At 39.2% G+C, this 24,334-nt stretch overlaps 1 protein-coding gene across 3 annotated transcripts in view; it reads right to left on the bottom strand.

Annotated features, from left to right (window-relative positions):
* The window catches only part of LOC311081633 (NACHT, LRR and PYD domains-containing protein 3-like), a 172,653-nt gene that overhangs the window by 126,516 nt on the left and 21,803 nt on the right, over window positions 1-24,334 (bottom strand). The window lies entirely within an intron of this gene.

The raw sequence follows: 24,334 nt of genomic DNA, 5'->3' as shown, positions 1-24,334 counted from the left end.
AATAAATGGTTCCCCAAACACAGTTCAGAAAGTGTTTTCCTTGTGTTCTTATTTAGCTTCCTTTTTCTTTTATAAAGTCTGATCCTTCCAGGAAAGAAATATTGAAGTAGTAAAAAAATAGAAGCAGAAGTAGTCACGTGACAGAAGAAAGATTTACTACCCGGGTAGTTTTAAACTCAGTTTCACTCAAGGTATCCGCAGTGTATGGTGTGTTGTATTCTCTTATCTGTTTGATTAAGGATACTGAGCTCGCTCCAGAGAAAGACGCGTTGTGACATAAACTAGGCACTATGAGGGGCCGTACAAGCCAAAATCCATTCTTCTACTCTCACACACATACATTCTCCTTTAACATACATACATTTCTACTCACACACACATACATTCCTACTCTCACACTCATACATTCACCTTTCACATACATACATTTCTACTCTCACACACACATACATTCTCCTTTCACATACATACATTTCTTCTCTCACACACACATACATTCTCCTTTCACATACATACATTTCTACTCTCACACACACATACATTCTCCTTTCACATACATACATTTCTACTCTCACACACACATACATTCTCCTTTCACATACATACATTTCTACTCTCACACACACATACATTCTCCTTTCACATACATACATTTCTACTCTCACACACACATACCGGTACATTCTCCTTTCACATACATACATACATACATACATATTTACTCTCACACACACATACATTCTTCTTTCACATACATACATTTCTACTCTCACACACAAACATTCTCCTTTCACATATACATTTTACTGTTATGCAAATGTATTCTAAGTATGCATTTATTATTATAAATAATAAATGTATGTAAGTAGAAAATGTATGTATGTCTGAAAAAAATATGTGTATGTAAGAGAATAATGTATGTGTGAAAGAAAGTATAGTGGAAACGGAAGGCAGGTCTGGCACGATCGGGGTCACCGGACTATGGTCAAGCGAGCCGCGGTTTGAAAATACACGGTCAAGCCAGCCGCCAAAAAATGGGGTGTGCGCCTATTAAGCCGCCTTTCCACTGCACACAACAAACGACAGTCGTCTGACCGGAAGTCATTCATTTCCAATGGAGAGTCGTACGGGAGCTGCGTGGAGTTCCGATCATATGCGAATGTCGTGTTCAGTGGAAAGGCGGCTTTACTATAAATTCAGGAACTGCAGCGAGAGAACTTTTTTTCATCCGACTAAGTTAGCTACTCAGGGGAAGTCCGCGGCCACGCTGTCGGATGTCGTGCCGGAGATCGCGACTTGACAATTTTTAAAAGAGATTCATTTTCAGTGCACTCAGTGTTTTTGTAAAGAGAGTTTACAGTTATAAAGTTAAATAGCTAAGTTAAGTGCTTGTATAGAGTTGGTGTATGTTAATTGGGCTTTATCTGATTCTGATTACTGAAATGTCAGTATTGTTTTATTTGCTGGAATACACCGTTTCATTTTCTGTGACTATACAGTATCAGATAAAATGTATAATGAGAGTTTATTGAAAGAGCGTTTAACTTTTTGACATGATTAAGTCACACTGCCAGCTATTTCAACACTGTGAAACAAAAACAAATTTATTGTTGTCTTTGTTGAATTTGCAGATTGTAGCCTACAGTGTGTGACAGAAATAAAAATTATATGTGCCACCAGAAAAACAGCCTCTTCTGTGTATTCATCAGGACATAACTGTTCTCAGACCTGATTCTTTGTCTGAATTCATAAGCAATCCGCACATTTAGACATCCATATAAGGACTCCAAAGTATTTACTGCTGCTCTATTTCTTGAATCCTCAAATCTTGAGACTGACAGAAATCCACATATAGGGTTTGAATGTGATCACAGAGATCTCAATGCAGCCTATCATGCACAAAATAATCTGTTTCTCTTTGCATTTGGTCAATACATTGGTCAGCACATTTTTTAAAAAAATGTCTGATTTCATGTTCATTGCTACTTACTCCAAAAGTAAAAACTGTACGTGAAAAGAAAACAGGATTACTTTGAATAACATTATTGTAAAGTTGTGATGAAGAGCCGAGCAAGTCTTGCATGTATTTCTGGGTCTGAGTGTGACTTGCTGCTTAAAGAGGAAGTAAATGATACCAAAAAAATACATAAATAATATGTGTGAAATGAGAATATATGTGTGTGTGAGAGTAGAAATGTATGTATGTGAAAGGAGAATGTATGTATGTGAGAGTAGAAGAATGGATTTTGGCTTGTACGGCCCCTCATAAGGCACTGTTGGCTCGCCGTTCACTCATCCACGGTCAACACAAGAAGTACACATCAGCAGGAGACAAGAAGAAGAAGAAAGAAAAACCTGCATAATGCAGAGTACTTGTCACTCATTCACATTCACTTCATATGAATTGACAATAAATCACATGAAATTTCAAATCTTTCGCTTTTCTTTCTTCAACTGCATATCAACTCATTAACTTGTTTTACAAAGAAAATCCTGGGAGAATATACCCACTTAATCAACATTAAACAGAGCAATGTCTGTCATATTATTATTGTATGACTCAAACACTAAATGAAACGTCCTGGTTGCGTATGCAACCCACCGTTCCCTGAAGGAGGAAACGGAGGACGTAGTCGACATCGACTGAATGGGGGCTAGGGAGCCTATCTTCTTCGAGCATGCTTGAACGAGCCAATGCGCGCAATGGCAATGTGAATTTGCATCACGCGCTCCGCCCCGTGAGGCGGGTATAAATACAGAAGCGGATGCAAACACCATCTGTTTTTCACTGAGGACCCGAGCATAACTCGGAGTTAGCGGTGGTCCAACTATAGTGTCAAAGGGACTACGTCCTTCAGGGAACGGTGGGTTGCATACGCAACCAGGACGTTCCATGACAATTCATGGTAAATTATGCTACAACATGGTAAATCCTGCTACAACATGGTAAATCATGGTAAACTGTGGTAAATTATGCTAGAATCAAAGTAAATCATGCTAGAACATGGTAAATTATGTAAACTATGGGAATTCATCGTAAACTATGGTAAACCGTGTTAGCATGATGCTAGCAAAATGCTAATTATGATTAGCATGATGCTAACATGATTATCATAGTTTACAATGATTTCATTTTGCAGAGATATAGGTCTTGCTAAACGGTTGCTAGGGTACTCTGTTTGGTTGCTATGTAGTTGCTTGGGAGCTGCCAATGATGAAACTCCAAAAGGCTGCTTGTCAGTATGGATGATACAACTCCCATGCCTCTGTGACATTCAGAATGGAAGATGTCCCTCTTTGGAATTTGGTTGCTAAGGTGCTCGACAATGGTTGCTAGGGTGGGGCTGGAAGTGTTGAGGTGATTCATGATTGGCTGTTTGCTGCCCCGAGTCAAACGAGACCACCCTCATTTTTCTAAGACACTTGTTACGACCCGTGAGGTCTGTGTGCGTGTTTTGTGTGTTGCTGTGGGTGTTTATTGTCTCTCTTTTGCAGGTGTCTTGAATCTGGCGCGGTGAGAATCCCGCAGCTGAAGCAGATCAGTGGCAATTAGTGGGGTGTATAAGTCTGTCAAGTGACTCTGTGGAGGCAGCTGTCGGACCGGGGTTTCCGATCAGCTGGGTGTCGGCGTGGTGAGCGGCAGGCAGTCTCCGCGTGCGTTTCAGTAACGCGGTGGGAGCCGTGGAGACTACATTGTGTTGCCCTTTTGAGTATTATTTTTGTATTTTAATTTACATAAGGCTGAAATAAATACATGAACTTGACACATGTTTTGAGTCATCCTTGGTTTTTCCACCCTGGGTATATCTGTTTGTTAGTCCCACACCTCTAGACAAGCCGGGGACATAACACACTTATATACAAATATATCCCTTTGATTTCTTTCAATGGAAGTCTATGGGACTTGTTGCTAAGGTGCTCTAAATGGTTTCTAGGGCATGGCTTGATAGCTTCACAATGATCTTGAGAGACTGATTGGTCGTCTGAGTAAAATGAGCCCGTCCCCTTGTCTCTATGACACTGTGATCCAGAGTTATGACCAATACAAAATCCCTATGCAATTTACCATAGTAGGAGAAACACATGCGATTCATGGGCCGATCTTCGCCATAGTATGTCTATGGGGCAACTTTTGAGCAGCTCCTGCCCCCCAGGGGTGCAACCTTTACCCCATTGTGAGGTATGTTCTTACCAGTGGGGATTTCTTTAAGACTGCAAGGGAAGCTTGGCTTTCCCTATAATGTCAAAAAAAATAATTGTCAAATATGTACTACTGTGTTAACATTTTATTGACTAAAAATGCGTTAGAACACGTTCATTCAGTCTTTCATTTGTCACGTGACAGACACAATGAACGGATGGTTCATGAACGACTCATCAAAGTTGATGACGCTGAAGCTGTTCGAGCTCAGTCCCATCTCGGATTTTGGAAGTGTAGTCGAAAGACAAACTGCAGCAACCTATTTCTTGGTATTTGCTTTTCGAAATTGCTTGCCAATTTTCATAATACATTTCACACAATTATATATTTATATCTTTATTATAATATTACTTATTATATTGTTATATTATTAGTAGTAATCATTAAAAAAATATTATTAAAATAATTCAAAAAATATTATTATTATTAGTAGTATTATTATACTTTATTATATTATTATTTATACCTATATTATATTTATACAATTATACCCAACTCTGCTGGCCATTGAGAGGACACTGGTCAAGTCACTGGAAAAGACGCCTAGTTGGTATGACAGGGTCACAGAGCATTTTCTTGAAAAGGAACGTAGGGCAGCATTTACGTATAAATAAATGGACAATTTTTATGATGTAGGCCGAAAATGAGCTTCCCCTCTTTGAAAGACCAGCAGCCGCCACTGGTTCTTACAGAGCCTGCCAGCCTCTTCAAATGTGGCAAATCACATGTTTCTGCGAAATCCTCGCTCTGAGCTTTGACTCAAAGTTTGTCGCAATGCAAAGTCTATGGGACTTTTTCGCCTCTGATCGCTACTAAAAGTCAACTTTAGCACATCTCTCCTCAATAATCTGCATGTTTTGACGCCTTATTTGTGGGTCTGTGACAAAAGCTGCAGGAAAAACTTGTGCAGAAGAAGAAGTATGAGCAACAACAATACAGGGTGGGCCATTTATATGGATACACCGTAATAACATGGGAATGGTTGGTGATATTAAAGTCCTGTTTGTGGCACATTAGTATATGTGATGGTCACCACCCATCTTGAGGAGTTTGCCCCCTCACATATACTAATGTGCCACAAACAGGACTTTAATATCACCAACCATTCCCATGTTATTACGGTGTATCCATATAAATGGCCCACCCTGTAGTGATGCCTTGCTTTTGTTTTTATTATTGCTGGGAGAAAAAATCTATTCACCTAGCGATCACGATTTTAATGATTCTAAAATTGTATTTATTTTTTTTTTTTTCAGAATTGATACTCTGAACAGAGGATAAAATTTGTTATCTTTGAGTGTTGAGTGACGTAACATCCCAAGTGGATGCGTGGAAGAGACGTGGGACTAAACGCACTGAAAGCCCTCGCGCTGCTCATATGCTCATTGTTCCTGATGTCTGGAAATCTGCTCTGGTTGTACCCCTGTTGAAAGGCGGTGATCCAACCAGCCTAAATAAATATAGACCGATTTCTAAGCTATCAGTTATAGCCAACATTTTAGAATCTATTGTCAGCGAACAGCTAAAGGAATTTTTGGTTAGTAACAACATTTTGTCTAGGTTTCAGTCCGGTTTCAGAAAGAATCATAGTACGGTAACTGCCACTATGAAAGTTCTAAATGACATTACCTGCGCCCTAGATAATGGAAGATCATGTGTTGCAGTGTTTATTGATTTGACTAAAGCTTTTGATACTGTCAATCATGGTGTAACGAATATAACTCAACTAAAGGGAATATTAATAATTAATCAGGGATATGATTAACGTATCGCATACAGGTTAAATCACCCGAAAAGGAGGATACTTTTGCCAAGGTATCTGTATAGAGGGATAATCAAATACAGCGTATTATAATCAATTACCCATACAGGTAAGCAAAAATAGATCAATTGTATCAATAATTAATCACAACAAATTATAATTAACCATTAATATACCAATAGTTCAGGATAACCCTTAATGGAATTAATTTGTTATCGAATAATCCGTTCGTCCAGCGGACGGATCGCACGATCCTTTATCAACCCTCAAGAAAAGTTATCCTTTTATAGACTCTCACGAAAAGGGTATTTTCCTGGCCACGGAAAATGACTTTTCTGTTCTATAAAAATACTAATTAAAGTATCAACAAATGTAAAGCTTGTAGCTTAGATCTAACATTGAAGGGACTTCGTAATGTTGAGCAAACAGAAACAATCAGGAAAATATATATATATTGTTTTTAATAATACAACTACGAATACGGAATAATGTAGTCTCGTTGTGACTGCGAAAGACAAGCGTGCGTGTGTCCGTTTGAGTTGGGCGCTCTGTTCGTGCTTCCGTAGGCGAACAGCGTTTGCGGGAAGTTCAAAAGGTCTACTTCGAGTTAAAGTTGCTGGCTGCGTTCCCTTCACTGAACGTACGAAAAGTCCGAAGCAAAAAAATAAAGATGAAAAAGATTAAAGAAAAGAAAAACGGAGGAAAACTCCCTATGGGAGTTGTAGGACAAGGAATCTCTCACTGGCGAAAAAGGGCACAGAGGAACTTCTGGATCGATCTTTTATGGAAAAGATGGGTTCACGCCTACTTTGCGTACGTGGACCAATCACTTTCAGAGATTTCCAAGCGGGAAGATTTCTCTTTGTCCTGTCAGATGGTTCATCTGCATAGTTTATGATGGCATTTAGAATTCGTCATTTTTACCCGGAAAGATAAGTACAAAATAATGCATATTATTGTAACTTGTCGTCGAGATTCGACTCAGTTGGGCCTAGACGAGTACAGGGACAACACACATGACATTTTTGCAAGACAGTGACACAGAGCTGCATTAATATGTAGAATTATACACGTTTAAGGTTCACTTACATGACTAGAGAAATCATGGCTAGGCTACTGTAACATGGGAAAACATGCAACACACCAAAACAATATCATATACATTTGGTAATGTCTTTATATGAGGAGTTTAATGTTCAAAGTTTGTGTGTGTGTGTGTGTGTGTGTGTGTGTGTGTGTGTGTGTGTATGTATTGGAATGTCTGTGTCACGTTGGTCCTTATCTGTCCTGGGGATCTCTCTGAAGCTCACCACAGGGGAAGAAAAATGTTGGTTTTAGGTTCTGGAGTGTCTCTGAGAGGATCACAGAGTCGTAAAAGGGTGTCAGAGAGCAATCTAAACCCAGACCTGGTGGCTCCATGCCAGTAATTTAGATGCTCGAGAGTCCTGATTTACATCCAATGAGTTCAAAGTGTAAAAGCTTTAGGATTTGAGAAGGCATTGTGCTCAGAAAACACAGTCAGACTTTAATTCAGAACAAATGCAAGAATGATTCATTAATAATGAACAGATGGCTGAATACAATCCGCCATTAGTGTTACAATGGTATTTTCTATCGCGTCTACACAATATCAGTCTTTCTGAAAGCGCTTTAGGTTGGATTAGGAACTACTTAAAGAATAGGTGCCAAAGGGTGCAAATTAAGTTTCTGATAGGCTCAGTATTGAATCTGGTGTGCCACAGGGGTCTATTTTGGGTCCCCTGTTATTTACATTATATATTAACAATCTTGGTGATAACCTATCAGACGCAAGTATTCATTTATATGCAGATGACACCATCATTTATTGTTTTGCATCCTCCATTGATAGTTGTATTTCAAAGTTGTAGGAAGCATTTGTAATAGTTCAGCGCAACCTCCACTTTTTAAAACTAGTTCTGAATGATAATGCATGGTCTAATGCAAAATGCATGGTCTTTTCTAGGAAACATAAGTGTGAATCTTCTCCACCACCTCTTTACACTCTGCAGGGTAAATCTATAGAACTGGTCTCCTCCTACAAATACCTAGGCTTTGTGTTGGAGGAGGACTTATCATTCAAGTTACATGCAGGGCCGGCGCGTCCATATAGGCGAACTAGGCAATTGCCTAGAGCGGCACTTTTGTAAGGGCGGCAAAATGTGTGCCAATCGGGAATGAACAATTCACAAAATAGGCTACATGATTTGCTGCCCCGCCCCGCCCCGCCCCGCCCCGCCCCCTGCTCTCACGAGTCATGAGTCATGACTGAGTGATGGGAAGTTCGGATCATTTTACTGTCTCTCTTGTTCGATCTCGTTCATCAAAATGAACGAATCTTTATTTGAGTCATTTCGTTAATTTAAGTGGCTTTAAATGTTACACTTTTAACAGCCAAATTCCCCGAATCACATCCACATACGCATATAGTATATTTGCTTCCTCTTGGCCTACTAAAGTGTTCCTGCAACGGGAGTGTTCTCTGGCTATAGAGCGCAGAACAGCGGAGTGTGTGTGGACAGAAGTGCATGCCTGAGCTTGTGTTTTGGGTTAAGCTGCATTGCTTTGACATTGTGGAAAATATAACAATAGAAACAAAATGTATTAGCCTTTTTACCTGTTATTATCAATCTAAATTAATCTCGTTTTTAACTTAATTTCATTTTTCTTTATTTAAATTTCGTTTTTCTTTATTTAAATTTTACATTTTGTTTTTTCTTTATTTAAATTTCGTTTTTTCTTTATTTAAATTTCGTTTTTTCTTTATTTAAATTTCGTTTTTTCTTTATTTAAATTTCGTTTTTTCTTTATTTAAATTTTAAATTTCGTTTTTTCTTTATTTAAATTTTAAATTTCGTTTTTTCTTTATTTAAATTTAGTTTTTTCTTTACTGAAATTTTAAATTCTGTTTTTTCTTTATTTAAATTTTGTTTTTCTTTATTTAAATTTTGTTTTTCTTAATTTAAATCTACCCTTTACTGTGTCAGTAATTTGTTAGTCAGAAAAATACCTTAAAGTATTGCTTAATTTAACAGACCTGTGTGTGCGTTTTATATCACTAGTGCAGCGTGCGTTATAGCCTATATAAGCCCTTCCCGCGTGAGGTGCGCCGCTTCCTGCTCGCGTTGTTCTGTAGTTTACTAAAAGTTTATTAATTCTGAACGTGTCGCGTCTCGCGTGTCCATATTGCACCACCAAATGCGACACTGCACTCCCTTGTGAAGTCGATTGGATGAACGGTTCTCGAAATAATCAAAATGCAAACGGACATAAAGACACATAGAGAATACTGCCTTTATTCGAGAGAAGAATATGTTCAGCACCCTCTCGAAGCTTTGAATATTCGATGTTCATTACTACCGAAGCTTCGAAGCTCAAAAAATGGTATTCGGACCAGCCCTAGGGGCGGCACAAATGTTTTGCGCCTAGAGCGGCAGAAGTGCACACGCCGGCCCTGGTTACATGTTAAACAATTGCTGTCTAAGTTAAGGTTACAGCTGGGGTTTTATTTTCGGAATAGTGCCTGTTTAACACAGTCAGCCAAGAGAAAGTTGGTGGAAGCTACCTTCTTACCTGTCTTAGATTATGGAGAGGTTTTTTATTACAGAAATACCACTAAGGCTCTTTTTCAATCATTAGACTCTGTTTATCACTCTGCTTTAAGATGTATAACTCATACAAATCATTATACTCATCACTGTGCACTGTATGAAATGGTAGGTTGGCCTTCACTTCACTTAAGAAGGTACAAGCATTGGCTTATACTTGTGTACAATTTATATATTGGGGATATTTGGTGATATTTAATTTAATTAATCAATCAACGATACTATTGATCAGCATTACCAAACGTGGACGTTCCACTAGAAACAAACATTGATGTATTGTTTTAATTTATTACTGTAAAGCTGCTTTGATACAACCTATGTTGTGAAAAGCGCTATATAAATAAACTTGACTTGACTTGACTTACAAGGCCATAGTTGGCCAGCTTCCTCTGTATATGATTAGTTTATTAACTGTCAATAGTCAAGGGTATAATCTGCGTTCAAGTAGATATATTCTTTTAAATGTTCCCTTAATGAAGACAGAGTTTGAAAAAACTGCTTTTACTTATAGTGCACCAACTGCTTGGAATGAGATTCAAAGATCATTGAAACTTACTGTATTTATTTCAATCAATGAGTTTAAGTTATATCTCAACCAAACTGTCTGCACCTGTTCTTAACTTTTAATTTTGTTTTATTGTTGTGTGTGTGTGTGTGTGTGTGTGTGTGTGTGTGTTGTGACTATTGTTTTATGTACTTATTTTTACTTTGTCTGTTTTTATTATGTTTACTGTGTGCTGCTACCTTGGCCAGGGCTCACTTGTAAATGAGATACCTATCTCAATGTGATTTTCTTCCCTGGTTAAATAAAGGTATAATAAAAATTAAAAAAAAAATATATATATATATATGCAGAGAGAGAGATAAGACAGAAGAGCTGCACGATTCATCTTTAAAAGACTGTGATCTCCATCAGACACACTCGCAATCTTTCAGTCTGTCTGGCTATTAAACTTTGACAAAATCATATCGCAACATTCAGATCTGTGTTGGCGCTCCCGCTGACCCGGAGAGAGTCGTCATGAAAGCGCTTCACAAACAGTCTTTTCAACCTAATGGTATCATTATTTATGTGATCCAATAGTTCAAATTATGATAGAAGTACTGGGATAAAAGTTTAAAGTTCAAATATGAACACTGATGTCTACGATAGCGATCAAAATCAGCTTTTGATAGAAACTTGGTGCTTAAAATAACGCATTTATCGATTACATTGTTTCAACAAGAGACTGTTAAAAATTGTTAAATCATTTATTCAAGAGACTGTAGTATTGTATGATAGTCCTGAAATAAAAGTCAGAAAGATGTGATGATTTGTTTTTGTAAATATGACTCATCTTATACATCATGTACGGTCTGTATAAGTGTATGATTTAACTTTTCCCCATGGTCTTGTGTTAAAAAAAAATTGCAATATATTGCAAAATCGAAGCGCAATACTTGTAGAATCGCAATTGTTTAAAAAAAAAAAAAATTCGCAGAACATATCGTATCAGCACCCAAGTATCGTGATAGTATCGAATCGGGAGATGGGTGTATCGTCCCAGCCCTAGTAATTAGAGATCTCTTGGCAAAATAACTTGTTTGCTTCCATGATTCGGGGAGAAAAACTTACAAGTGTAGAATAGTGCCAGTGCAGCCAACTCTCAGACATTCAGTGCGAGACTCTATTGACACTGTTCACACACTTACTCATGTTACACAACCATATTCTCACGCAGTGAAAAAAATCACAGAGCAAAGACAATGACACCAACAGACAAGAGCAGATTACTATGATATGAAAAAGTCTCAGCTTTCTTCAGCTTTTTTTATTACAAAATTCAAACAATAAATACCGCTCCATAATCCCCACAGCAAGCTAAACTCAAAGTTGTCAGCCCTGCTAGTGCTAAGCTAAAATGGTTAGCATTTCCATTTGTATGCACTTTTGAGATTCATTAACCAAAATAAACAAAATAAAGGCTCTTTGACTGAAAGCGTTATATTTCTTCAAGATTACTATAGATATTGTAATATATTTTTATCATTAATTATTTTGGCCATGACAATCGTGTAGTCAAGTCAAGTCAGTCATCTTCATTTATATAGCGCTATTAACAATGTAGATTGTTCCAAAGCGGCTTTACAGAGATACAAGGATAGTTTAAAGTAACAGAGATTGTTTTGGCTTTATAGCAGTTCTTGAATAAAGTTATTTTCCAGCTAAAGTTAATTTGATTGATTCACTTCCATCGCAAAGATCATTAGTTATTAACTTAGGGGCCGCTAACACGACACCGTTTTAACAGGAAACTCTACACAGACTTTAAACGCGAAACCTGTGCAAACGCTGATGGCGTGCACATGCGTATTACGAGTTCAGTCTATTGGTGTGCACGTTTGAATAAATGTGCGCAGGTTTGTAATTCCCTACAAACCAAGCCTTAAAAAACTACTTGTCTGGCCTTAACATTTTGATACAGAATTGTATCACTTCGGGGTAGATACGCAAACCGAATTTTCCCGACAACAGTTTATCTGTCGAGTGGTAAAGGGATCCTCCATAGGGAGAGACTAGTTGGCACTTTAGCACCCCGCTATGACATCGGGTCCAGGCGAAGGTCCTTTTTGGTATCATTTTGGTAAGATTGGTATGAAAGAGCACACCTAGGTTCCTAACCGACGACGAAGACTTGACAGAGCAGCCATCGAGTGTTAGACAGTATTCTAGATTATTACGTGAGGAAGTTTTTTGTCCAATAATTAGAATCTGTTTTTTTAGAATTTAGTAGTAGGAAATTACTATTCCGTTAATTTTGTAAATTGGTAAGTTTCGTTAGGTTTTGAAGAAATATAGAGCTGAGTATCATCAGCATAACAGTGAAAATTGATTCCATGCTTCCTAATGTTATCTCCTAAGGGTAGCATGTACAGAGTGAACAGCAACGACGGTCCTAGTACTGAGCCTTGTGGTACGCCGGCCATACTGAACTTGTGATCGATGAGACATCTCTTCATTTACTGCTACAAACTGATAACGGTCAGATAAGTATGATTTAAACCATGCTTGTGCAATTCCACTAATGCCAATTCTGTCAGGACCACTACCGTCAAATACGATTGACAATTAGCATACAGTTTGGATTGGCGGTATGGTTCCGTTCTGGGCGAGAACTCCCTGCGCATCCATGCAGCATAGCATGGATAAGAGCAGGGAGAGCAGCAATAACCCCCCAAAACAAAACCATATGCCAATATCCCCCAAACCCAACTGACAGCGCAATCTGGATGCTTTTGTAGTTACCTGAGTGAGCCAAGGCAACAAGCATGTTGCCAATACCTGAAAAGCTTGAGCAACAACATGCTACCAACAATACCAGAAAGCCTTAAGCAACAAGTATGTTGCCCTTACCTAGATGGCTTAAACGAGTATGTTGCCAATACCCACATATGCCACAGCAACAAGCATGTTGTCAATACCCGAAATGTTTAGCAGTAAACATGCATATTGCAATGAATGACATACCACCTGAAATAAAGAAGTGAAAATTGAGATATCAAAATTAATCAGCTGCTTGCTTGTTGTATATCCGCATCCAGTTCCAGTTTCTTTGAGTGATGCCTGTGAGCTAGAGATAAGAGATAGAGATTTAATTTTTCATTGGAAATAAGTACTGAAGGTACACAATACTGAAGTAATCCTGGTGGAAACTTCTGGTTCACACAAAATTAGCAACACATGTCATTAATACAGCTGGATGGTTTAATGTAACAAGCGTGATGCTGATGCTTGGATATATTTAGTCACAAATATGTAGATTTGAATAAATTCTGATCACTAGACAAGTTATTTGTTGAAGTGGGGAAGCATACACCCTACAGCAATAGCTCCGACTAGTGGCAACAAACTGATACAACTAGCACGTTGTAGAAATCACAGAACTATTGCTAAAACTAGTGTAGTTTGGCGGGGGAAGCATACACCCTACAGAAATAGCTCCGACTAGTGGCAACAAACTGATACAACTAGCATGTTGTAGAAATCACAGAACTTATTGCTAAACTAGTGTAGTTTGGCAGGGGAAGCATACACCCTACAGCAATATCTCCGACTAGCGGCAAGAAAACTGATACAACTAGCATGTTTGTATAACCATAGGACTAGTATTAAAATTAGTGTAGTCCGGTCGGAGAAGCATAAACCCTCTAGCTCTGATGCTGCGTTCACACCAAACGTGAATATGCGTCTGGCGCGAGTGATTTCAATGTTAAGTCAATGGTAAGACGCGTTTACGCGCGTCTGGAGGTCTTGCGGCGCGAATTCGCGTCAAACGCGGCGACTAGTTCGCGCGAATGACGCGAATTGAGTGTCTGGCGCGTTAAGCGCGAATTGTGCTTTTTGTGCATTCACGCGTTTGACGCGAATTCGCGTCTGCCGCCCGAGTTGAAAAATCTGAACTTCTGCGTCAATTCGCGCCGCGTTAACCAATCAGGAGCCTGCTTGCTGCTGTCACGTGGTGAACTGAGAGTTTATAATGTTATTTTATGTTTGGCCAATTTAGAAAACAAAATAACAATTCAGAAAACACAAGACAATTTAGAAAACAAAATAACAATTCAGAAAACACAATAACAATTCAGAAAACACAACGACATTTCAGAAAACACACTCACATGTCACTCTACTTATTGGCACATCCGGTCTTCATTGGCATGTGCCAGTGGATAGTGACGTATCATTGACATTATCGCGACACACTGACACGACACCTGACTGACACAGAGTCGCAGAACATGTCACCGTATGTTGTGAACTTGTGACACCTCCAGTAGTGACTGACAGATAGGGGTGGGCGGATCGATCTAAATATCGATAGTATCGATGCCAACACTGGTATTGGTATCTGATCGATACAATTGTAATTGAATCAATATTTTAATTTAAATATCTCTCCTCTACGTTCACTATACTTTGCTCATGTCTTCTACCTCTACAATCCTGAGCAAAGGCTGCTTTCACATCCTGGCCCACTTTGCTCCTCCTCCCCCTCCTGCTGCTCTGCTGTGATTCGTTGTTGTGTCGTCACGTGACTCACTGACACAACGCGCCAAGGAGCAGCGAAGGCCACAGTGTGAGGCTGATAGCACATTGAATGAGAGATCAGGATGGCCTAGAGGAAGAGAAGCGTTGTGTGGAGCTATTTTATGGCACTAAATGATAGTACTGCAACTTGTGATACGTGTAAAAAGAGCATTCGATACTGTGGCAACACTACAAACCTATACAAACACTTAAAAACACATGACAAGGAAAATGCTGAGCTACAAAAACGAAGAAATGAGGAGGGAAATCCATCCACTTCCAGACCCCCGGCACAGAGACAGAGTTCGTTGGGAGAGTCATTTCAGAGAGGCAGAGAATACCCAGGTAGCTTGTAAGAGTAGGCTAATATTATGTAAGTCATGTCATATAGCATTTTCAGCATTAGTTAGTGTGATTGCTCAAGAATAAGACATCGCGAAGCTGAGAGAAACCTGACTAACTTTAATTCTTACATTTAGACCTGGGTTATATTCACTTATCCCGCGCACCCCCCTCTAACATTAGATTACACTTGTGCAAATGTGGAAAGTCGTAAACCAAAACTTGAAAAATGATTTAGGCCTACAGCCTAACAGTGTGCTAATATAATGTCTATTGTCTAGCATGGCAAACACCTATATTGAGCTGTTGTCTAAGATAACAACTGGCTCGTCCATATGTTTGCATAAAGGCTATCATGCACTCCAGATTGCTTCCATCTAGTCAAACATGTCCATCATTACCGCATTTATTGATAAGCTAGAAAATAAACATGAATGTTGTTGAGCAATCACACACATTTTGTTGTCAAAATGTAGGCCTAGTATAGATCATATTCAGACATTCAAATAATATATGCAGCCCATTGAAACGTGTTATCTATAAATATAGTATTTTTTGCTTATGTGACCTGCTATATTTAGGCTACATTATTGACATACATTATAAGAGACATTTTATTATTTCACCTAGGTGATTCCCCAAGAGCTGTGGATATTACTCTGAAGCTTACCAAAATGATTGCAAAGGACTTGCAACCTGTCTCTATAGTTGAGGATGAGGGTTTTAGGGATTTTGTTCATACCCTCGATCCACGCTACAAGATTCCAAGTAGGAAAAGTTTAACCGTGGGGAACATACCAGCATTGTATGTAGAGTGCCGTTCAAAAGTGAAACAATCTCTGGATGGTACAAACAGTGCTATAATTACAACAGACATGTGGACATCAAGAACCACAGAGGCTTACTTAACTGTCTCATGCCGTTTTATTGATGAAAACTGGCAAATACAAGCATATGTCTTGGAGACCTGTAGTTTTTCAGGACAACACACCGCTGACAACATTTGTTCAGAATTGAAATGAATCACTGATGAATGGGGTATATCAGACAAAGTTCAGGCCGTAATCACAGATAATGGTGCCAATATGGTTGCTGCTGTGCACAGAGCAGGGTGGAAACATTATCCATGCTTTGCACACACCTTAAATTTAGTGGTGCAAGACTCCATTAAGGCTCTCCCTGGTCTTCTGGACATCCAACACAGATGTAGTGCTATAGTAACCTTCTTTCACCACAGCACAAGAGCAGCAGAGAGGCTCAAAGTAATTCAAGAACAACAGAATTTGAGCAGAAGGATGTGGTGACCACTGTGCTCTATCTGCTTGGAAAGAACTCACCGTGCCTAAGCGAGGAAGATTGGTCATTGATAAGTCTCTCCATTGATGCCCTGAGACCATTTGAGGAAATCACCAGAGAAATATCATCTGAAAAACATGTTTCAGTGTCAAAGGTGATTCCCCCTGCTATCACTCCTTTTGAAATCAGCTGCATCTAATGACAACGCCGGGGTAATACGCTACCTAGCTGCTGAGCTGTCAGCACAATGTCAGAGTCGTTTCCGAGGTATTGAAACCTGTTATGGTCTTGCAGTCAGCACCTACCTAGACATAAGATTTAAAAACCTTGGGTTCCGCGATATGGCAAATGTTGAACCTGTGAAAGCGCGACTCATCACTGAAATGAAGTTGATCAACCAGACTTCGGCCCCTTCAATGTCAACCCCTCCTGAACCAAGCTCAAGCTCTGCCACCAGCTCTGCCTCATCAATGGCTCCTGCGACTACCTCATGCTCCCCTGCAGGGGCTGCTGCAAAAGGTGGGATATGGATGGAATTTGATTCTCAAGTACTGGCTTCCCAGCAGCATCGCACAACTGGCACAGATTCCCTAACTGAAACGCGACGCTACACAGAAGAGTAGCCAGTTCCAAGGGATCAAGACCCACTTCTTTGGTGGAAAAAGAATGAGGCAACATTCCCCTCTCTAAGCAAGCTAGCAAGGAAACACCTGGGAGTCATTGGCACATCAGTTCCATCAGAAAGAATCTTCTCCAAGGCAGGACAGCTAGTGAGCGATAGAAGAAGTGCCATAAAACAGAAAAATGTAAATATGTTGTTGTTTCTCAATTAAAACCTCTGACTTGAACAGGGGACAGGGCCCAGAAGGGGGGCTCAGGGAATGTAATTGCACAGGTATATTTGTTCTTTGTTTGTTCTTCAGTAATAATTGTGTGCACTTTTGTTGAGTGAGAAGTTGAGAACTTCTGCTGTAAAGCATTCATTCCACAGTGCCTACTAACTAATAATTTTGTGCACTTCAATACATTAATAAAAAAATATTGCCTAAAGAATTGATCATTCATTCACCTCAGAAATAATGACATACTGCTCTCCCCTACACAAAAGTATTTTTTTAGTAAAAAGTATCGTATCGGTTTCGGCAATACTGACCCTATATGTATTTGGTATCGGATCGATACCAAATTTTGCAGTATCGGCCACCACTACTAACAGATGAATCGATGTCTATACTGACATAATTGTGACACAAAATCCTAAATAAATAGCCTAATTTGGGACCTGATCAGGACGTGAAGCGGAGGGGTCTTGAATCAGCCTGAAGGGGTTGTATTCGCTATAACAACTGCCTCACTCTACATTATCCAGCTTATTACCCAGATAGCATATATAATCGGCCCGAGCTCGGCTGCCCCGCGGCGCCTGCGGCTCAGACTCGGCATCGGCGTGTGTTAACCGGGCCGATTGTGGCCCGCAGCTCGCTCTGGCACATGCATTTCTGTTACGGCTGTAAAGCACTGGGCCGATTCATGTTCACCGTAACTGGTAACTCGGCTCTGCTGTATCTGGACCACTTCTGGAAATGACTCGGCTTAGGTTAAATCAAGGATGGTTTTAATGTAGCAATAATTAACATAAAAATTATTTTAAAAATTACGTAAATTCCTGACTGTATCTTAGGATGTTATAGGCTACTCGTCGAATGTCGTTGTCCAAAACAAAATATCTGCGGTAAATAATAATAATAGTGTCATTTTGCACAGAGCATTCTTTAATATTTATAACCATAGCAAAAATATTTAGTTATCATGAAGATCATTCTTTACGTGTATTTTAAACATGCATGGGCGCTTGGTCATCACTCGCACAGTCACGGTGATTGCAGTCGCACATCGGCTGAGTAGTGGCAACCGCAATAAAGCCAAGTCACTTTGCCACCTGCAGGCAGGCATCTATACATACAACTTTGTTAACTTTTGGCTCATTTACCAATGGTGGGTAACAGAAACAAAATGCCGGCCAAAATATTTTTCTACCGGCCAACATAATTTTTAAGATGTAGACTATCCTGTGTTTACTTGGGTTGATGGGATGGGTAGCCTACATGCACAACATCTTGTTAGCAACACTGAGTCTAAAATTCATTTTACTGGCTATTTCAAATGTTTACCAGCAGTGACGGTTAAACTCTGGGCGCTCGGCTCAGATGCGTTTACCGGTATGAAGCCGATTTCAACAGTTGCTGCAGCAAGCGTCAGCACTGAGTGACATGTGCACAACTTTCGGTGAGATAAAACTCAACGCCTGACTTAAAATCATCCCTTTTCGATCCTACGCCATTACGGTGAACTTGAGGTAAGTCTTGTGTTCAAATTCCTTAAAAAGCATCAACATTTCACGCCGAGCATAGTTTCAATCAGTTCCCTTAAAATCCTACATATTTCGAACTGTTGCTGATTTAATGTTGATTATTATCGATCCGTTTAAACTTTGTTCATTTGACAGTGCTTCCCTAGATGAAACGAAAAGAAAGAATTCAGAACTAAAATTCAACTAAGAATTATTAATTAGGACAACAATATCAAATTTTTGTCTGAGTAAAGTAGTGCAAATGGGGGTAATATGAAAGCTACTTTTATGGCGCGAACGAAGCTAACATTGACTAGCTGCGCTGTTTTGCGCTAGCAGCTCATATTTTCGTTCTGCTAGTTGGCAAAGAATTAGTCGCTAGTCTAGACACCATTTTTATTGAATGCAATTTACGTGAATAATATTTACGAGTCTTTGATCTGTGGAAGAAAATAAAGTGGAACAAATGTTAGCTGGCTTAAGGCCAATTCACAGACAAACGCCAACAGACACGTTTTGTCTTAAAGTATGTGCACATTTTGATCGTGTAAGAAAATATTTATTTTACTTATGTAAATAGAGGAATGATGTGGGACTTTGGTCTGCTGAAAGCTGGGTCATGTCTGTTGCTGAGTGAGATCGGGACTCTTATTATGAAAATGAACTGAGGACTCTTATAGAGGAGCAGCTGCGCCGGCGACCTCACAGTTGCTGGGGATTATGATTACGCTGACACGTTTGCTCCTGTTTTTACAGGTATGATACAACAACTTAATATGCACACGAGTCCTGTAATTCCGATGTATATGTTCATGCTGCAAATATTTTGTGTATTAATGTTCTGGGTTGTGAAGATCTATGTGCAGACCGTCCACCATTTTGTGAACGCTGTGACATGACGTCGTGAAGTGCATTTAATGGCCTTTTGCACAGGGGCCTGTAACAGATGCATTCTCGACATTTAACAATATTAAACGATAAGAAAGTTGTGTCTGAAAGCTGCAATCTTTTACTTGTATTGGTTAAAATGAATGGATATCTCATATTTTTCCATGGGTGCTCGAGTTTGTCGGTGTCTGTTGGGGCAGTGTGAACATGACACTTATTTTTCATAACATTCTGAATACAACGGCCAACTTTTGTTGGTGACTTTTTTTGTTGGTGTTTGTCTGCGGTGTGAATTGGCCTCTAGTTGTACGTTTATGGCGCAAACTGAAATCGCACTTTATAGCTAACATCAACATTACCTTTGGCTAAATGCGGTCTGTACAGGCAGGTTTGAAAAGTTTATTAGCTAAGTTACCCTAGGGCTGGGCGATATGGCTGAAAACTGTATCATGATGTAAGCTTTTCATATCGGTCGATATCGATAATATTGAATTTTTTTTTTATGACCTATTTAAAATAAGGACCAGGAGAAAAATATATTACATTCAACATTTTTATTTTAAACTTAACCTTCCTCTGATTATAATCCCCTCAGTTATAAAGGCAGAAATGTCAACACAACCATGGAAAACAACACCATGGAAGACACAAAAAACAGGTCTTCTCGGGAGGCTGTGCCTACAGGTAGGAATTCTACAAAGTGATCTCTCTCGGTTTACTCTGACATATCTACGTACGATGTTTTGCTACTAATCTGTTATGCCTGCTTTTTCTTGTGTCTTACAGCAATTGCTAAGGAGATCCTCATCCAGCTTGATTCTATCAGAGAGCAGCAGTTGCTCATCCTGATGCAGCTCAAAAAAATCTCCAGCAGTTCCAGACTTCACCCCAGACCCAACACATTTTGGGCTCCCACTTTCAACTATTGAGGAGCTACAATGTTTGGAGGAGACATTAAAGAATCCAGAGGAGAAGAATAATTTGGTGAGTTAAATTATGCATTAATCAGATCATTCCTAAAAGTCAGTCCCCACTCTCCCTCATGCTATATTCCTTAAATAACTAACGAGTTACATGTCTTTGTTTCAGACTGTTCTCCTTGGAATGGTCGGAGGCATGACTCTTGGAGGCATGACTCTTAAAGACACTCTGGGGCAGGTCCTGAAAAGAGCAATGAACACTTCGCTGGCGAGACTCATTAAAAGTGTGGTTCTGGGTGAGTGTCAGTGCTGGATAACTGCACTGTGGTGACATCCCAGGGCTCTACAGTGCGACCTATTTTTTTTTTTTTACTGGCTGTGACATTGACAAAGTATTTAGGAGCACCAGTGCGACTGACCTGATCAGGTTCTATGGGTGCACCCTCCATTGAAACTAGGGCTGTAACGATTCCTCGATTAAAGTAGAGTACTCGATTTTAAAAAAATCCTCAATTGCAATTTACCCGTGTTGAGTAACCGGCAAAATACCGTAAGTGGCGCATTCCACAGACGAGAATCCATGAATAACATTATTACACCGTTTTCTAAGGCTACGCAATCTATTTAAAACCATTTACAATCATAATATACCATAGTGCTATCATGAAATCACAAAGGCTGTGATTTAGTTAAGAATATGCGCTTTTTCAAAAAAAAAAAATGCCCCGGCAAGTAATTTTATCAAATATCGCCTTTTAATGAGAAGGTTAATTTGTCATTGATCAGAAGGTGCTCCTAAATTTTAGACTGTACTCCTAAACTTTTGCCCTGCATCCAAATTAAGTTTTGGTGGTTGCTGAGTAACATCACATGGTCATGCTGCCCTCTTCTATCTTGTGTTTTTCTCAGATGCAGTCCGCCGCAATGCCCTGACCAAAGAATTTACAGAAAAGGAAATAGAGCTCCTCATCACCAGGTGTCTGCAGTTAGCCTCTGATAGGGATGGTGGCCGATCCAGAGGTCGAACAGGCAGACAACGTAGACAACTCAAAAACGCAGTGGGCCAGAATTAAATGTTTCAAAGTTAAAAATGTTGATATTGGAAAATGGTATTTGAACTCCTTGATTCTACATTAATGCTGTGATATTATTTATATTCTATTCTTTTCAATTCAATTCAAATCTGTTATTAAAAAGTGTGTGCGTAGACAACTCAAAAACAAGGTGGGCCAGAATTAAATGTTTCAAAGTGAAAATGTTGACATTGGAAAATGGTATTTGAACTCCTTGAATTCTACATTAATGCTGTGATATTATTTCTATTCTATTCAAATCTGTTATTAAAAAGTGTGTTTATCCTATTTTTGTAGTGTGGTCCAATAAAAAAAAATGCATTAAACATGAAACCTGTCTTCTTTGTGCTGTTTACTTTGTTTATCTTGCATAAATAACGTCTGCTAAGCAATTTTAGTATTAACCTGACATGAATGGAAATCAATAAAGTTCAAATAAGGAACGGGATTGGAGGCGAGCTTACGTCCTCTCACTCGGGGTTCCGCAATCGGGCCGCGTTAAAACCGAGCGCTCGGCCGAGTGTCTTTAGCCTTAATCGGGCCGCGTTAAAACCGAGCGCTCGCAGAGCAATCGGACCTAGATTCATGCCGAGGATCGGCCGAGTGTTTTAGCCTTAATCGGGCCGCTCTCTGCCCGCACAATTTTTGCTAGCTGGGTACATGGCTACCTACCAAATAAATCAATAATTTGACACAAAATATTGATTTAAAAAGGAGTTTATTGATTTAAAAATGATTGTATTGCTTCCGCTAAAGAAAATAGTCTGTTCCGTCTCTACGGTTAGAATCCTGCGTCCATAGCAACGCTCTGTTTCTCATGGCAACGCTCTGTTATACTTCGCAGCGTCTGATATCAAGAAATATCACACCGCATTCTACATTAGAATTCAACCAAGCCATGTGATAATTTTAACAAGCGACCTTCAATGATTTCTTCAGTAACACAAGAAATGGGTAAAAAATCTCATGAAAACAGGATACCAACTCCACCACTGTTACTACTCTTATGACTGAGAACAACTTCCCCATCCCAATCTTTCTTCCATGCAGTTTCATTTTCAACATATTTCTTGTGAAAAAGGGAAACTCTCTTTGCATCCTCTCTGGCACCACTGATGTTTAAAGAACCCAGCTTTATGTCACACATAGCAAATGTTAATGTTAACAAAACAGAGAGGATAACAAACAAAGAAAAAGAAAAGACACTTATCCATCATTAGTTATTTGTGCTAACTTTTATCATATTTTTGTAGACTGTAAAGATTTTTTGGTCTGTAAAGGTCAGTTGGCCGGGGTGTTCTGTATTTTCATGAATAGTTTAACTGAATCAAGGAACAACTTTAGATCTGAGAAAAACTCAACTTTAACTGATCTCAAGCCTTTGGTTCTTTGTAAAAAGGACTGAATTTTGGTGAAAGAGTAAGCACTCTCCACATCCATCTGTGTGTCTCCACTAACATCACTTTCAGACTCTTCGTGTTCATCAACCCATCATCTGACTGAGAAGAACAGCTCATGGGATTCTCCTTTGACACTTTTGTAACTTGTTCAGTGTTTGATTGATTTTCTGGGGTTTTTTAAATTTGGAAATGTCAGCGACCAACAAAACCTCTTACTCATTTAACAACACTGACTCAGCTACTCTAGTTGTGGTTTGACCAACATTTAATTCCTCTTTTAAAACATCTTGTGCGTTTTGTTTACTCGCTACATTTTCTATCTGCTCATTCTCCTGATCGCTATCATCTTGGTTTTCTTCCTGCATGGTTCTCTGCGGTTCGCCAGGTAAAGAGGCTCCGCTTTCGGCGGGTCCACTGTGTTAACAGCCCGCATCTCACCTGCTCTCTCTGGGCATGGGCGAATAACATGCCCTACAGTCCCACACCCAAAGCATTTCATCATCTCTGATGTTACATGCACAGTGTAGTCAAAGTCATCAACCTTAAACTTAAACACCAAATTCAATTCTTCATCACTCTTCAGAATCATGTGTACATGTCTTGTGAAAAAATTACATTTAATTCCTTAACTTTAAACAAACTGATAAGGGAAACTCTCTTTGCATCCTCTCTGGCACCATTGATGTTTAAAGAACCCAGCTTTATGTCACACATAGCAAATGTTAATTTGCACTTTAACAAAAGAGAGAGGATAACAAAACAAAGAAAAAGAAAAACAAAAGACACTTAACCATCATTAGCTATTTAACTTTTAATCATACATTATTTAGACTAAAAATGTCTTGGTCTGTGAAGGTCAGTTGGCCGGGGTGTTCTGTATTTTCATGAATAGTTAAACTGAATCAAGGAACAACTTAAGATCTGGGAAAAACTCATCAACTTTAACTGATCTCAAGCCTTTGGTTCTTTGTAAAAAGGACTGAATTTTGGTGAAAGAGTAAGCACTCTCCACATCCATCTGTGTGTCTCCACTAACATCACTTTCAGACTCTTCGTGTTCCTCAACCCATCATCTGACTGAGAAGAACAGCTCATGGGATTCGTCTTTGACACTTTTGTAACTTGTTCAGTGTTTGATTTATTTTCTGGATTTTTTCACTTGGTTGACAACACTGACTCAGCTACTCTAATAGCGGTTTGACCAACATTTAATTCTTCTTTTAAAACATCTTGTGCATTTTGTTCAATCGCTACTTTTTCTATCTGCTCAATGCCAGTGCGGCACAAACACTGTGTGATGCGTGGTCTGAACATAACTTTAGGAAGGAGGAGGATCCAAAATCAGGAATGCTTTGAGTTAAGGGCATGTAAAAGCAGTTCAGGAAAATAGGGACACCCAAGCAATAGCAAC

The sequence above is a fragment of the Abramis brama genome (assembly GCF_963993115.1).
Source record: "Abramis brama genome assembly, chromosome: 4".
Taxonomy (NCBI): Eukaryota; Metazoa; Chordata; class Actinopteri; order Cypriniformes; family Leuciscidae; genus Abramis; species Abramis brama.
This window is presented reverse-complemented; position numbering and strand designations above follow the sequence as displayed.